Source organism: Bactrocera neohumeralis, chromosome 2 (genome assembly GCF_024586455.1).
Source record: "Bactrocera neohumeralis isolate Rockhampton chromosome 2, APGP_CSIRO_Bneo_wtdbg2-racon-allhic-juicebox.fasta_v2, whole genome shotgun sequence".
Taxonomy (NCBI): domain Eukaryota; kingdom Metazoa; phylum Arthropoda; class Insecta; order Diptera; family Tephritidae; genus Bactrocera; species Bactrocera neohumeralis.
The window spans coordinates 17,341,919-17,357,083 of record NC_065919.1 but is presented as its reverse complement, the minus strand read 5'-3'; positions in this window follow the sequence as shown (position 1 = coordinate 17,357,083).

Below are 15,165 nucleotides of genomic sequence, written 5' to 3'. Positions count from 1 at the left end.
GACTTATCGACAGTAATAATATGTTTCATGACATCCTGGTGGTCGGAAAGCATTGTTTCACAGACGTTAACGCAACATTGTTTGTCAAAAACTTTAGTGATTTTGGAATCAATCATGCTCTCACTTTCTTAGGCTCAAATGATCTTTCAAAATAATTTTCACTGATCCTTCCAGTAAGTATTCCAACGATACCAGTAGATCTTACCGACTCTTAGTCGTTGATTCTGAAGCAAAAATTAGTTCCTTTATTTTATTGCCGTTAGTTAGTCGCGATCGATTTTAAAATATCCAAAATATAAGAAACTTACCACACACATTTGAAAAAGAAACTGCCTTTCCACTTTAGTGACTTTGTTTATGTGCCATCGTCTCTGCGGGAGGTGTTTATTATCAACTTTCACCTAGCCTTAAGCAGATCGGGAACTTTAAAAAGTTTACGGAGATTTCGCAAGAGAAACAACGTGCCGTGGTTGGTTTCGTCGCTTCAAGTCCGGCGAGTTCGATATTAGTGCCCGTCCGCACATACGAACGGTGATTCAATTAGGATGCTTAATTCAATAACCTGTTTTTGACAGATCACAGATGACACTGTCATGTTGTTTTTGCTCAGTATTGTTTGGCATTTCGTTGTGGAAAGACTAAAAAGAATGTGTTTCGCGCACTACACTCAACTTATTGAGCCTTATAGTGAACTTCGCGTGAACGCCGTTTCCAATGAAAAAGTTTCCAAATTCGTCTTTTTCTTTTCGTGAACTTCACATGGAAAATATTTTCCATATTCGAAAATGTTCCCTAACCGTAAATGTATTTTTTTTCATGTGAAATCATAAAATTCGTTCACAAAGCCGATGAGAGGGAACAAACTTTCATTAATCTAAAAATTTTTCTTAATATAAAAAAATGTTTTTATGGAATAAGGTCTATGAATACGCCCCAGTTAACATATTTGGTCAACACTATGTGAGAAAATCCTAACATAGGAAAAGGATTTCAGAAGGAAAATAAAGAAAATGTAAATGCATATTGGTAGAAGTTGCATGATTCCCTCAACAGCATGGGGCCACCATTGAAATCAATTGCAGAATGGAAATAGGTAAACAATGTTTTAATCTTTGATTCTTTAAACTTCATTTTTTTTTAACAGGTTTGGATAGACCAGAAGAGATATGTTCGCCAAAAGGCTGTCCAGAATGCGCAAAATAAAAAAAGACCGGCGGAGAACCGTGTAAAGAGTATGCATTCTCTGTTCTGGAACAGTCCATTTTGCTCTCCATGAGGCCTATTTCCGGCTCAATGGGTATGTAAGCAAACAAAATTGCCCCATTTGGAACGCAGAGCTAGAGCTGGAATTTCATCCAGAAAAACAACGGTTTGGTGTGGTTTGTAGGCCGGTGGAATCATTGGTAAATATTTCTTCAAAAATGATGCTGAAGAGAACGTAACCGTCAATGGCGACCGTTATCGCTCATTGATAATCGCCTATTTGATGCCTGAAATTGAAGGTCGTGATGTCGGAAACATTTGGATTCAACAAAATAGCGCCACTTTCCACACATCGCATCAGTCAATCGATTTATTGAGAGAACACTTCGGTGAGCAGATTGACTTGACTTGACTTTTTGAGCCGGTCGATTGGCCACCAAGATAGTGCGATATCACACCATCCGACTGCAGACAATCCCGCTTCGATGCAAGCCTTCGAGCGAAACATCACGCGAGTCATTCGCCAGTAGCCAGTACAAATGCTCGAACGAGTCACCGAAAATTAGACTCAACGAATGAGCCATCTGAGACGTAGCGGCATTTGAAAGAGGTAATCTTCAAAACATAAATGCAAAGAATGTTCTTTGGAATGATAATAAACATTTCTCATTAGATTTGAAGTTTCTGTGTTTTTTGTTAAAAAAAAGTAAGGAACCTCGAAATATTTAGAAGTATAAGGGAGTTCGTGGACCGATTCAAAATATCTTCGGCATTAAACTGCATTATATTCAATGTTCACTTAATTTTCCTAAAATATCTTTCATGTTAGGTATATAGGAGGAAAGAAATATATTGACCCGAGTATATCAAATTTTTAGTTTTAGTAATAGATGTTTTCTTATTTTATTATTAAAATCCCCACATATTGAACAATATATATGGTATGGAATCAAGGGTGTGTTTGAAAATCCTTTTGAAAGGTATATGGGGGCATAGGGGAAGTACTGACGCGGTTGAATCCATTTTCGACACCCTTGCACATTACTATCAAGAAATGAAATCATGAATTTCGCTAATACAATTGATTTTTGGCAAAATGTCATCCATAGACGCAGAGGTTCTTTTATGCGCTATCAGTAAGCTTAAAAAGTCTGGTTCGATTTCGACAAATTCTAGATGAGAGATGGAGTAATTTAAAGGCAAGGAGGGGCAAAATCGCTTCTAAAATATTTAGAAACCAGAGATGCTGCGTTTCGGTGTACTAGATCACAGTTTTGTATGCAAATTTTCGGCTTAATTATAGCCCCTTATAAATCTTTGTTTAACAGAATTTTATGGGCGGGACATTGGTCCGATTCCATCATTGTCGAATGATCTATTTTTTTCACTCAGTGAAGAAGTCCCTCTTTTTATACTACCGCACGCTTGTTAGGTTAGCCTTATGGCTGTCTTTCGACCTTGGTGTCGGACTTATACCATTGTAATACATATTTTCAAAAAAATTAACGTCTTTTTAACGTTTAGAAAGTTGAAAAACTCTTATATTATTTTACTGTCAAAGCCCATCGTTTCGCCTATGTAGATGAACCGAGCCTAGTTTCCTTCAGCTCGAAAGAATTCAAGATATGCATATGCTGTCGTTCAATCAGAGACCTCCGACCCCTACAATCAGTGCGACAGCAATCTCGGCAGCATTTGTTGAGTGCGAAAGTGTTGCCACGAAATTCTGCAGCCGTGCACCAACGAGCTTACCACAGCTATTGTTGGCGGTGAAATGCCTATTTTTTTTGTTGGCGTAGCTAAGCTTTGATTTCTTTGTGCCACAGCAATGCTGTTTAAAGCTAGTTTACCTTCCACCTTATGGGGTCGATGGAAAGAAAGATAGAACAATAGGCAAGCAACGTGCAAGACCACACACGATTGTGGCAAGTCATTGACATTCCCGACGACCGTTGTCACCGCGACGCTGTTGCAACACAATACTGTCAGCACTTCATTTGGTGTGATTCACAGAGCCGAGGCCAAAAACCGCATGTAAACGCGTACTTGTGGCGCCACAATATGCTGCTGTCGAGCGTCAAATGGCAAGCGTTAGCTTATGAAGCAATTGAAGGCGTTACATGCACACCTACACACACACTCGCACATCCACAGCTGCAGCTGCTAAACGGTGTTGTTTGCGCTACACACAGGGTTGCATTCTGTACATGTAGTTTATTGGTGTGAGTGTAAGCGCGCCGCGTGCATGCGGTGTCTGCTGTGCGTGTCCTGCAGCCGAGTCCTTAACGGGCACTTCATTGTCCTTGACGTCATTATGGTTTCATTTGCTTTAGAAATTTGAGTTGCCTTCAATGGCTCCGTGGCCAGCTGGCGTGCGGGTGACAGCTACAGCACCGCAGGTGAATAAACTTAAGTCACACCACATGCTTTCGCTGTAATTTTCCCTTACTTCTCATTTTCCTCTTCTACATTTGCGACTTAACCGGCTGCTTTTAATTTGCTAAATAGTCGTTAGCTCTCGGCTTGTTGTTCGGGCGACGGCTGAGTGTCGCTCACTGATTGCCGTTGTCATTGTAGAGTCGCATGGGGCGCTAGAACAGCGAAATGCAACGATGACTACAAATCTTCTCTTCTTTGATTTGCACACAAGATTTGCAAGCGACCGCAGGCATTCGGCAATTGCGTTGGTTAATGGAAATTATTTAGTTAATTGAGGGATCTTACTGTAGTAAGGCTAAAACATACTTATACCTATATTATCCAAGACATATTCACCACCTGCGAGTCAATTGCTTTCCGATTTTTTTTCACATGATTTTATGATTCTCGAGACACTTATCCGAACGAAATTCAGAAACTTTTACTACTCAAATATCATTTAAAGAAAACGACGAGCGATTTCTTTCGAGCAGGAGTCTGGTTTCTTGTTTGCTTACATTTTATCACTAAGTAATATTTTATTAGTCTTTCAATATATCTCGATAATGATGTTTGCAAATAGGTTTTCATCGATTCAAGACGAGCATGTTGAACTTAAGCTAAGATACTCAGCTCAAGGACCTTGACTGAAGTAATTTTAAGTGCGGAACTAACTTATCGCCATAGCTTAGTCTCGTTAAATGTTTGCTACATATCCCAGAGGGATATATTTGAGCTTTAAGTAAAGCAGATGAACTAAAGAACCAAAATCTGGCAAAAAACTTAATTTGTTTGATCTATGACTATCTTCTCTTTCGGCCGAGTGTAAAATCATGAGAACTTTGGTCGCCAAATTAGGGAGTATTGGAGAAATCACGTATTAATAAGCTCTTTAGCGTCACGCATTTATTTTGAACCATAGGAGGCAACTTGAAAAGCTCTCTCCGACTATATCCTTAGCTCTTACTCCTCTGTCCTTATTGGCTGTCATTGATTCTAACTGAATATTACCTTCTGTTACGGGCTCTCACCGGTGCTCAGTAGTTATCATTGGCTGTCGCTGATTGACGTACTTGTATCAATGAGTTCTTTAGCGTTACCCTCTCTTCGATTCTGCCATAATCTTTTACTCATCGGGGACTCTCAACGGTTCTCAGTCATTATTACTGGCTTTACGAGGCCCTCACTGACTTCCGCCGTATTCTCGCTATACTTCACCGACTTTGACGCCTCATCATTGGCTCTCCCTCGCCGGTGATCGAAGACTCTCCACTCATTGCAAAGCTAGTCAACGTAGCTTTCGATCGCGACTCAGACAGAATTAAGCAATATTTGAGTAATTATGTATGAATGAATTCTAGCTTGATCTTATTATTTCGAACCACATGAAGTAGACTGAATATAAAATGGAGACCCGTACTATCAAAGTTTGCTTACGAAATCCTAAACGGCTGTCTCTCTGAATCTTATTCAAAGTGTCCTTATCCGATGTCACTGTTTCCCACCGGTTCCCAACTTTTCTTACCGGCTCTCACCGGTCTCAGTTGTTGCTGTTTTAGTCATAGAAAACATTCCTGAAATAATATGGAGAAATGCTGCCGAGTTGACAGCCCTTAGCTGCATAAAAATCCGGAAGCGTTCCTATTGCGTAAACCAGACTGGCGCGGGGACGGACCGTTTCTTAGTCGTTCTCTTGGATTCACACTGCTTTCCGCCGATTCCCACTATTTATCACCAACTCTACAGCTTCCTCGCGAGCTTCCAGTTGCCGGCTCTGACTATTCGGTTGTTCTTTTGGCTGTCACTACCAGGGTCTCTTAAGGAACCTTACTACCTAGCTTTCAAACTCTCTCATATCGGATTCAAATAAGGTTATTTTTTCCCCTACCAAGCAATGATATTAACTGTTTTCCACTTCAATATCTCGATTAATTCCCGATAATCCATATGTGGCACAAAGTATTAGAATGGGACAAAACAAAAAGCAAAGCGCAGCAAAGTGATTTCACTCGATATTAATTTTGAAGAAAATCTGAACATCCACATTTGCCTGTCAACTGACACTGATGAGCTAAGACAAAACAAAACATGTCATGAATGTACTTGCAACAAATTTCTCACTCACAATGCGACGAAGTGATGAGAATATCCCTTTCGAAATCACGCTGATGTGACAAATAAATGCCATTGATTAATTTTGTATCGTAATGCCTTAACGTCACGCTGGATATATTCAAAAGATGCAGAAATAAAAGCACAACAACAATAACTTTCCATAGACATATGAAAGTGGTGATTATTACTTTTGGCTCAGGGTCACTTGCAAGTGTGCCGTTATACATATTGTCATTCGTATGCGTGAATATACATATATACTGTTATATATATGAAAGCTACGATAATAATAAAGTTATAATGTGACCCATATCTCACAAGTCCTCATAGGCGCGCGGCTTCGATGTAGCAATGCTGGTGTGCGGCATTGACACGCTTTGTCATATTTAGCTTGCCGTTGTCATAATTATAATGATGCTCCGACACGCAGCTGGAGCCCTTCCTGAAGAGACCGTAGTTGTTGGTATGCACGAAGCTATATATAAATAAATGTACCACAACGGAATGTCAGGTAATGAGTGAGAAGACGTAAACTATACCAAGAATTGGTTATTTTTGAACCGGTCTTTGTTTTTTATTTCTACAGTGACTAGCTTTACCATAACAGGCTTGCAAGTTGAATCTAAAATCACATGTTCAAAAGTTTCAAAAGCTACTAGGAACAAAGCTCTTGCAATATGTTCCTCTAAAGATCAGATTCGCAGAAATGATGCTAAAGAGATCAAGTTTAATCTTCGATAATTCTTCTATACTATCAACCTTATTCCTCTAATACGATAAAAAAAGTGGTTCTTTAGGTAATTCGAAGCAAATTCAGCCCAGCCTATCACTTTCTTAGTATCAGGCTTGCGATCCTCGTTTCCTAAAACAGTAGTCTGAGTCCGAAGAGAATCGGCATTAACTTTTAAAATACACGTAACACTTATCTCAACGATTTGCATATTATTTTGTTTACTTTTCTAAAATACCTCAAGAGTCCAATAATTGTTGAACACTCTATTTAGAGGCCGATTTGCTACATTTTGCTTAAGTCCACTTTGAACAGGAACACCCTCATGTATTAAATGTCATTATTATAAGCTATCAGCATGTGAAAGTGATTACTGACTTCGGCCTCACTTCATTTTCTGCTAAATATACAAAGTTATGTATGTAGACACAATCACACCTCTGGCTGTAATAAACATCATTGCGCGCCCAACATGACACTTGTCAGACACATGCTCGTACATTGCCAACGCACATTCGCAAATAGCAGCTGTGCCGAGTGTCAAAAATGTCAAGTGATATGCCAACCTTATCAGTCAAAAACACAGCATGGCGCAGTTGGATGCGTAAAGTGCATTTCGTGTTAATATTTCACATGAATAAAGCAATACCGAAATCCCGAAAACGGTTGAAATATTCAATTGGAATAAAGAGAAAAAGAAATGAGAAATTCTGTCATGAAAATTATAATATGTTGAATTTAAAAGAATTGCATTATTTTTCCAAAAGATGGCTTTAGTAATTGATATCTTTCGTTGTGTAAATCGGGTTACGTAATGTTGTTTTCGAAAGATAAGATATATCTTAGACAGTTTTGGTATTGCTTGATCCTTGATATTGTTTAAACACGCATCAGTTACGGAACCTGTCGCTATCAACAATCGGACTGTCTGAAGGAGGCAATAGCACAGAAGTGGCTAGCTTTGGTCAATAAAAGCGAAATTCTACTCCATCAGGACAACGCCAGAATATACACTTCATTAGAGACTTTTCAAAGTAGTTCGAATCCTTATCGCACTAATTCGCAACTTAACACGTCAGCTGCGAAGTAAAGATACTAAGATCCCTCCAAGAATTATCCACCAAGTACCAGCTCGAAATGAATGTTAATGTTTCAGACTCGCTCTGCTATTAATTGCACGAAATCACGTAGTCTCTGCTTCATAATTCAAAAACCAAAAGTGAGATAGCTTTTAAATATTCTAGCCACACTTTTAGTATGCTTCGTTTTAGGATTGTGCTTGATGAATTTAGTTTTCAATATTATTATGCATAAGAGCTGCCCGACTTAACACATAGATGGCGCTACAAGAATTAAAGTCATATGATACTAAGTTGGCCCTAGACTTTAAAAGACGCGTGCTACCATCAAAGATTGGTATGCTAAATTAAGATGTGATGAAGAGAGTACCGAAAACAATAAACGCAGTCGACGCCCAAAAGAGGTTGTCACCGACGAAAACATCAAAAGAAGCCACAATTTTCACACAACTGTCCGTAAAGTCAAGTTGTTCGAGATACTTAGTAGACACTCCATAGATATCTACTAAATGTGTGCATCATATCATTCACGAAAATTTGGGTATGAAAAATAACTGTGCAAAGTCGGTGCCAAGGCATGTTTGGAGATGTTCAAGCGTACTAAGCCCGAGTTTTTGTGTTGATATGTGACAATGGATGAAACATGGCTCCATCATTTCACTCCAAAGTCCAATCGACAGTCATCTGAGTGGACTGCATACGATGAAGCCACCCCAAAGCATGGAAAAATGCAACAGTCGGCTGGGAAGGTTAATGCGTCTGTATTTTGGGATGCGTATGGAATAATTTTTAATGACTATCTTGAACAAGGAGGGACCATCAACAACGACTATTTCAAATCGCTGAAAAACGGCCGCATTTAAAGACTGCACCGCACTGTATCACAAGCCAGTGAAAACGATAGCAAAAATCCACGAATTTGACTTCGAATTGCTTTCGCATCCACCGTATTCTCCAGATCAGGCTCCCAGCGACTATTTTCTTTTCTCAAATCTCAAAAGAATGCATGCTACGGAGATATTTTCGTCGAATAGAGAGACGATCGTCGAAACTGAGGCTTATTTTGAAGCAAGGGACTTATCGTACTATAAAAACGTTAACGAAATGTTGGAAAGTTGCTATAATCGGTGTATCACCCTTGCAGAGAACAATGTTGAATAAAAATGAAACGAATTTTGACAAAAACCCGTGTTTTACTACGGTAGGCCGTGGACTTTTCAATTGACTTTTTATGAAGTAACAGAATGGTTCCATAAACGTAACTAAAGAAAGGACAATGCCAGGTTAGGTTAGGTTAAGAGCTCGATCCTAACAGCGATCTCACTTGGACAACGTAGAACGCCGATCCTTTGTGTTACTTAAAAATGTGACATAATAGATCATAAGAGGTTTATTAATCGACAAATTTCTTTGAGCCTAACACTAATTTTTTGAGACGGCTAATGATAGTTTATACTACCGCCGAAGATAAGAGAGCCGAGCTGTTTCAACCTCAGTCTTGCCAAGGATGAACAGTGAAAAAGAAACTGCCTGGATGTTTCCAACTCACCGTCCTCCAAAAAACTTGCGTCTGTCGATATTTTCAACCTTCCCCACGAATGCCTATTGGACAATATCCTGTAAGCAGCCCTACGATTGCGTTAAGTTGAACTTATCTAAAGTAAAGTAGTTCAGCAGATCTGCTGTGTTCTACTCCCGACACCAGTGTCACGTAGAATAGCAGTGGTGGTATTCGCAGCTTAATTGCTGTGGAATTTCTTTAAAATATTTATTACTAATGTCACATACAGAAACATTAATTGCGTTTTCCCCATTCAAATTGCGTGTAACTGTATGCTGTGCAAAAGCAAGTTCTCTACAGCAAAATGCCACCACTCTCCTGTTTCCTCTAAGTCTAGAGAGGACTGTGTGCCTTGTGCTTGAGATATGCGCTGCTTGGAATGCGAAGCGCCACCGACTGCTATTATATGCATACTAGAAGGCACACACACACACACACACAAAGCACACACTGCTTCAAATATCTCACATACGCACACACACACACTCTCTATGCCGCATATTCATACATCAGCGCAGCGCCCGGAACATGACAGCAGTGACAACTCAACATGGCGTTCATACACAAATTCCAAGTGAGGTTTGTTTATTTGATGCCGAATATTGCAAAACGCTTCATAACAAAAAGCTGCTGCTGACTATGTGTGCGCGTGTGTATGTGTGTGCCTGCGTAATTGAGTGCTTGTCGTCATGTACATCTGTATGTGTGCTTGTTAAACATGACACTGCATTACTAATAATATTTCGTGTTCCTTGCTGTCAACACGCTCTGGGCCTTATACATATATGTATGTGCTTGTCTCAAGGCGCACAAACACCTACACACATGCATACGTAAATACATGTATGTACGGTATGTATGTCTCTCACTAATATTTTTGTCTGAATCGCATGAAATTCTTATTTTAATTATTGCATTGAGAGCAACGTGCATTTTGCGGCAGGCCAACATCAACTGACAGCAGTAATTAAAATTGTCATCATTTTATAGACCAGTTGGACCAAAAAAGCAAAAAAATACTAACACAGCACAATCTCATTTACTTGTCTGCGTCTTTTTAGTCATCTTTTTCGTTGAACCAATACTAGACGCGTCATATTTTGTGGACTCCTGTCGCCAGCTGCTTACTCTCAGCGCCGATGACAAACGGTCTGTGACACTGCACCAAAATTAATTAAATACACAAGGAATCACTTATAGTAATTAATTAGGCCTTAAGATATGCAGGCCTCAGCAGGCTTAATACCTTTTAAGCTAGGAGATTATTAAAGCTTGGAACTATATTCAGACACTCAACGTGTTTGCGAGCCTTTAGAAATTTAACATTTAATTGTCAACTAATTAACATCAGTATTTGTCAATAAGTAATTAATAAATTAGTGACAAATCGACTACTCAAAGAGCTTATTAAAGCACTTCGGCTGTGTAGATAATTCTAGTTATGCAGTCAGTGGGAAAATATTGTAAGCTAAACTTTAATGAAGCGAAAATTCAAGACAATTATTGTCAATTAGAACTTACATTGATGAAATTAGAATTAAATGAGGAGTGTCGTGTCGCAGAGGAGAGAAAACAGACTGCCTTACTCGCAACGATACAATTGATCACAACAGGTGCGGGATGGGATGGCTACGAGAGCTGAAGAGGGCAGCAAGATGCATTTCCAAATAAAACAAGTAAGGAAGGGCTAAGTTCGGGTGTCACCGAACATTTTATACTCTCGCATGATAAAGTGATAATCGAGATTTCATTATCCGTTATTTACATATTTTTCAATTACATTTGTGTAAAGTTTTATTCCGCTAATCATTGGTTCCTAATGTACATATAATATACAGAGAAGGCATCAGATGGAATTCAAAATAGCGTTATATTGGAAGAAGGCGTGGTTGTGAACCGTTTTCACCCATATTTCGTACATGTCATCAGAGTGTTAAGAAAATATTATATATCGAATTTCATTGAAATCGGTTAGTAGTTCCTGAGATATGGTTTTTGATCCATAAGTGGGCGACGCCATGCCCATTTTCAATTTTTAAAAAAGGCCTGGGTGCAGCTTCCTTCTGCCATTTCTTCCGTAAAATTTTGTGTTTCTGGCGTTATTTGTTAGTCGGTTAACGCACATTTAGTGATTTTCAACATATTTCTTCCATTTTTGAACTATATATGGAAATGCCTGAAGGAAACGACTCTGTAGAGTTTGGTTGACATAGCTATAGTAGTTTCCGAGATATGTACAAAAAACTTAGTAGAGGGCGGGGCCACGCCCACTTTTCCAAAAAATTACGTCCAAATATGCCCCTCCCTAATGCAATGACACTTTATATGTTTCCTTTTGCTGAAATACGTGTACCAAGTTTCATCATGATATCTCAATTTTTACTCAAGTTACAGCTTGCAACGGACAGACGGAGAGACAGACATCCGATTTCCCTACTCGTCAATCGATGACCGTTGGACTTACAAACAACCGACAAAACAACCTGTTCCATTTGCTATAAAAACAGAGAAGCCAGAATGCGTGAGTACGAAGACCTTGACAAGCTAGGCGACAGGGGTAATGCTCGAAAATTCTAAGAAGCATACATACATACATAGAAATGATGGAGGAAACACTTCTCCAGCCTGCTGAATGGCCTATCCGATGGCGTTGGAGCAGACGTTCAATTGCTCGACCGTGAAGAAGTTCGAATAGCAATTACCCGTCTGAAGAACAACAAAGCGGTGTTGCCAATGGCCAAGCTATTCAACTACGGCAGCGAAGAACTGATAAGGAGCATGCATAAGCTTCTTTGTAGAATAGGGAGTATCAGAGTTGCTTCAAGGCTGGAAAATCAACAACTGACCAGATATTCACCATGCGCCAAATCCCGTGAAAAGAGAATCTACATAAACCACCTCTACGTCGATTTTAAAACTTCTTTTGGCAGCACGATAAGGAGCTGCCTTTATGAGGTGATGTCTGAATTTGGTATCTCCGCAAAACTAATACGGCTGTGTAAACTGACTTTGAGCACTACCAAAACCTCCATCGTAATCGGAAAGTACATTTCCGAGCCGTTCGATCTCAAACGAGGTTTCAGACAAGTAGACACTTTATCGGGCGAGATGATATATCTCCTGTCATCAAATAAACAGTCGTCGTATTCGCGAAATGAGTCGCCCGTCATTGTTGACAGTCCTAGCTTCGAAGGCGTAGATCATTTCCCCTATCTTGGAACCAACATTAATACCAACAAGAACGTTAACCGAAAAATCCAATCTCTTGCCAACAGGTGATTGTTCGGATTTAGTAGGCAATTGAAAAGTTAGGTCCTCCCTAACAAAGACCAAATTTTACAAGTCGCGCTCATATCCCCGTCCTGCTAAGTGGTGCACAGGCATGGACGATGACAACATCTGATGAGTCGGCGTTACGAGTTTTCGAGAGAAAGGTTCTGTGGAAAATTTTTGGTCCTTTGGCAACGACGAATACCGCAGTCGATGGAACGATGAGGTGTATCAGACGTACCCCGATATTGACATAGTTAAGCGAAAGAGTATTCGACGCAGTGCCCACCGGAAGAAGTAGAGGAAGAAGAAAACCCCCACAACGTTGGAAAGGCCAGGGGGAGAAGACCTGGCTACACTTCAAATCTCCAATTGGCACCAAACATCAAAAAGGAAGAACGATTGACGCGCTGTTATGAGTTCGGCAATAACCACATACTATATAAGCGGTGTCTATGCCAATAAAGACGAAGAGAAAATGATTCTTCCTAGAACTTGCATAACAGTCTGAACAATTTCTTCGCAGATTTCACAATAACTTAGGGCAATAACTTACTTCAAATTTCAGATCGGCAAATACTGAGCGACTAGTTCGCTTATATACAGACAGATGAACAGTTGAACAGAGAGACAGACAAGTCTAAATCAACTCCGTTGGTCTCGCGTATCATTTGTGTATATGGGGCCTCCGGCGTTCCTTACCGGGTGTAACAAACTTCATAGTAAACTGGATATCCCTGCGGTCTCACTAATTCTACCTTTTTTAATCCCTCATACCGTGATCCTCCCAACTGCTTAAAGCGTAAACTTGCCAATGCGGGATAAATGCACAAGAGTTGCTCCATTGTTTTCCTGGTGTTTTGCGCTCTTGAAAGTTTCTGCAATCTCATCAATTTGTCAGCTCCATTCTGTAGACGTGTGTCGCCACCAGAGTGCGACCAGTGACTGTTCAAACAATATTCCTACAGTCCCCTTTACCGAGCGTCCGTAGAAACTTTGTATTTTTCCATTTTAAAAATGACTTTTGCAGTTTTGCATCCATTCTATTGTGGTGCACGGGTTCTACAATACATGATCACAGCCATGGTCTTGGCAATCTCGTCCACTATCTCATTGGCTCCGATGCCTTTGAGACCTAGCACCCAATTGAAGAGATGGTGCTTGATTCTGGCAACACTATCCACTTGTACTCCGCTTACAAAGGCATTTCTGGCCGATATGCGAAACGAAGTCGAACGAAAGCTTTGTTATCTACTTAGTTGTCCATGTAAATGTTAACACCGAAGTTGTCTGCTCGTGCATAAAAGGCTAGCTCTGCGGCTTCCCAATAACAAAGACCTCTGCTCGAAATATAGTACGTCCGGCAAATTAAAATACTGCCTTATGCCTAACTCAGGACAGTATATACCCTCACCAACTCCGTCCTCCATTCGTTCTTGCTTTTTCTATTCGATGCTGTTTTCTTCCTTCTATTAGGAATGTTTTTAACCTGGTGGGCCCCAAACACAGCGCCGATAGTGGACCGGCATATAGCTGCCATAGAAACTGAACGAACGGATGGAGGAAAAAATGGTACAGATCGGACAACTATAGCACATAGCTGCCATACAAACTGAACTATTGGTATCTAGTTCTTGTAAAAAAAAAAATTGTATTTTTGAAGAGACTTTCGGCATGAAATCGCTTATATTTCCACCAATGTTGCATGGGTCGCATCGGTATAACCTCAAAACCGAAAAAGGCGACACCAGCACACATTAGCCAGCGAACACTCCACTAATAGCTCCACTCCCCACCAACCCATCCAACGGATAACAATAACGGCAATGCTTGTTGTACGATAAGATGGCTAACATATGAGCCAAAAGTCTACGCCAAAAAAGCAACAACAACCACAAACAATACTGCCGAACATTGCCAGAGAGTGGCCGAAGAGATAAATCAAATACACTGGCGGCCACGGCGCGGTTGTAGGCGGCAAACGGGGGGGGCGCGAGCAGTCACGCATACTCACAGAAGAAAACAAATTACAGGCCGCGTAATGCATTCATGCGTTTTTACAACAACTCTTCGCAATGGCGATTGTGCCGCGCTTGTACGCGCCATAATTTACAGGCGGGTGGCAGTCGATGTCGCATAATTCAAAACGTTGCCGATGCCGTTGTCGAAGCGCGGCTTCAAAAGCAGCAATTAGTGTGTAGAATGCAACGCTGTACACAGGCGCTCATATACACTCATATTTGTATGCGTGTATGCACTAATGTGTGTGTCGATTTTTTTCATGACGCCTTTCTATGCATTTTTCGCCACTTTGCAAGCGAGCCTTTGTTCGTTGCCGTTTTTTGCCTGCGACTTTCAGGTGCTTATGCCACAAATCATCCATTAGGCAGTACCGCTGCTGCAGCACGATCATTAAGCTTCGGCGTGTGTATTTACGAAATTTGTTCGTATGCCATTTTTGCAACGTCGATGACAAATTATAATGATTCATTTGCTAGACGCTTTAAATTTGCCATGTCGCATTACTCATACGCCCCGGTGTGTCGGTAATTTTATGTATGAAACGCACGCTCAGTAGCACTGCAGCTGAATAGTTTTGTCGGAAGTAAGGCTTTGTTGACGCTCATAATTTTTCCTGAAAAAAATGTTTTCGTATTCTGGAATTATATAAAATTTTCCGGGAGCCCGATGTATACTGTACATAAACTAATTTCCACCCATAGTTTGTAGATTTTCAAAATTGAGCCTAATTAAAGTGGTTATTATAATATGGAAGGATCACCCATTAT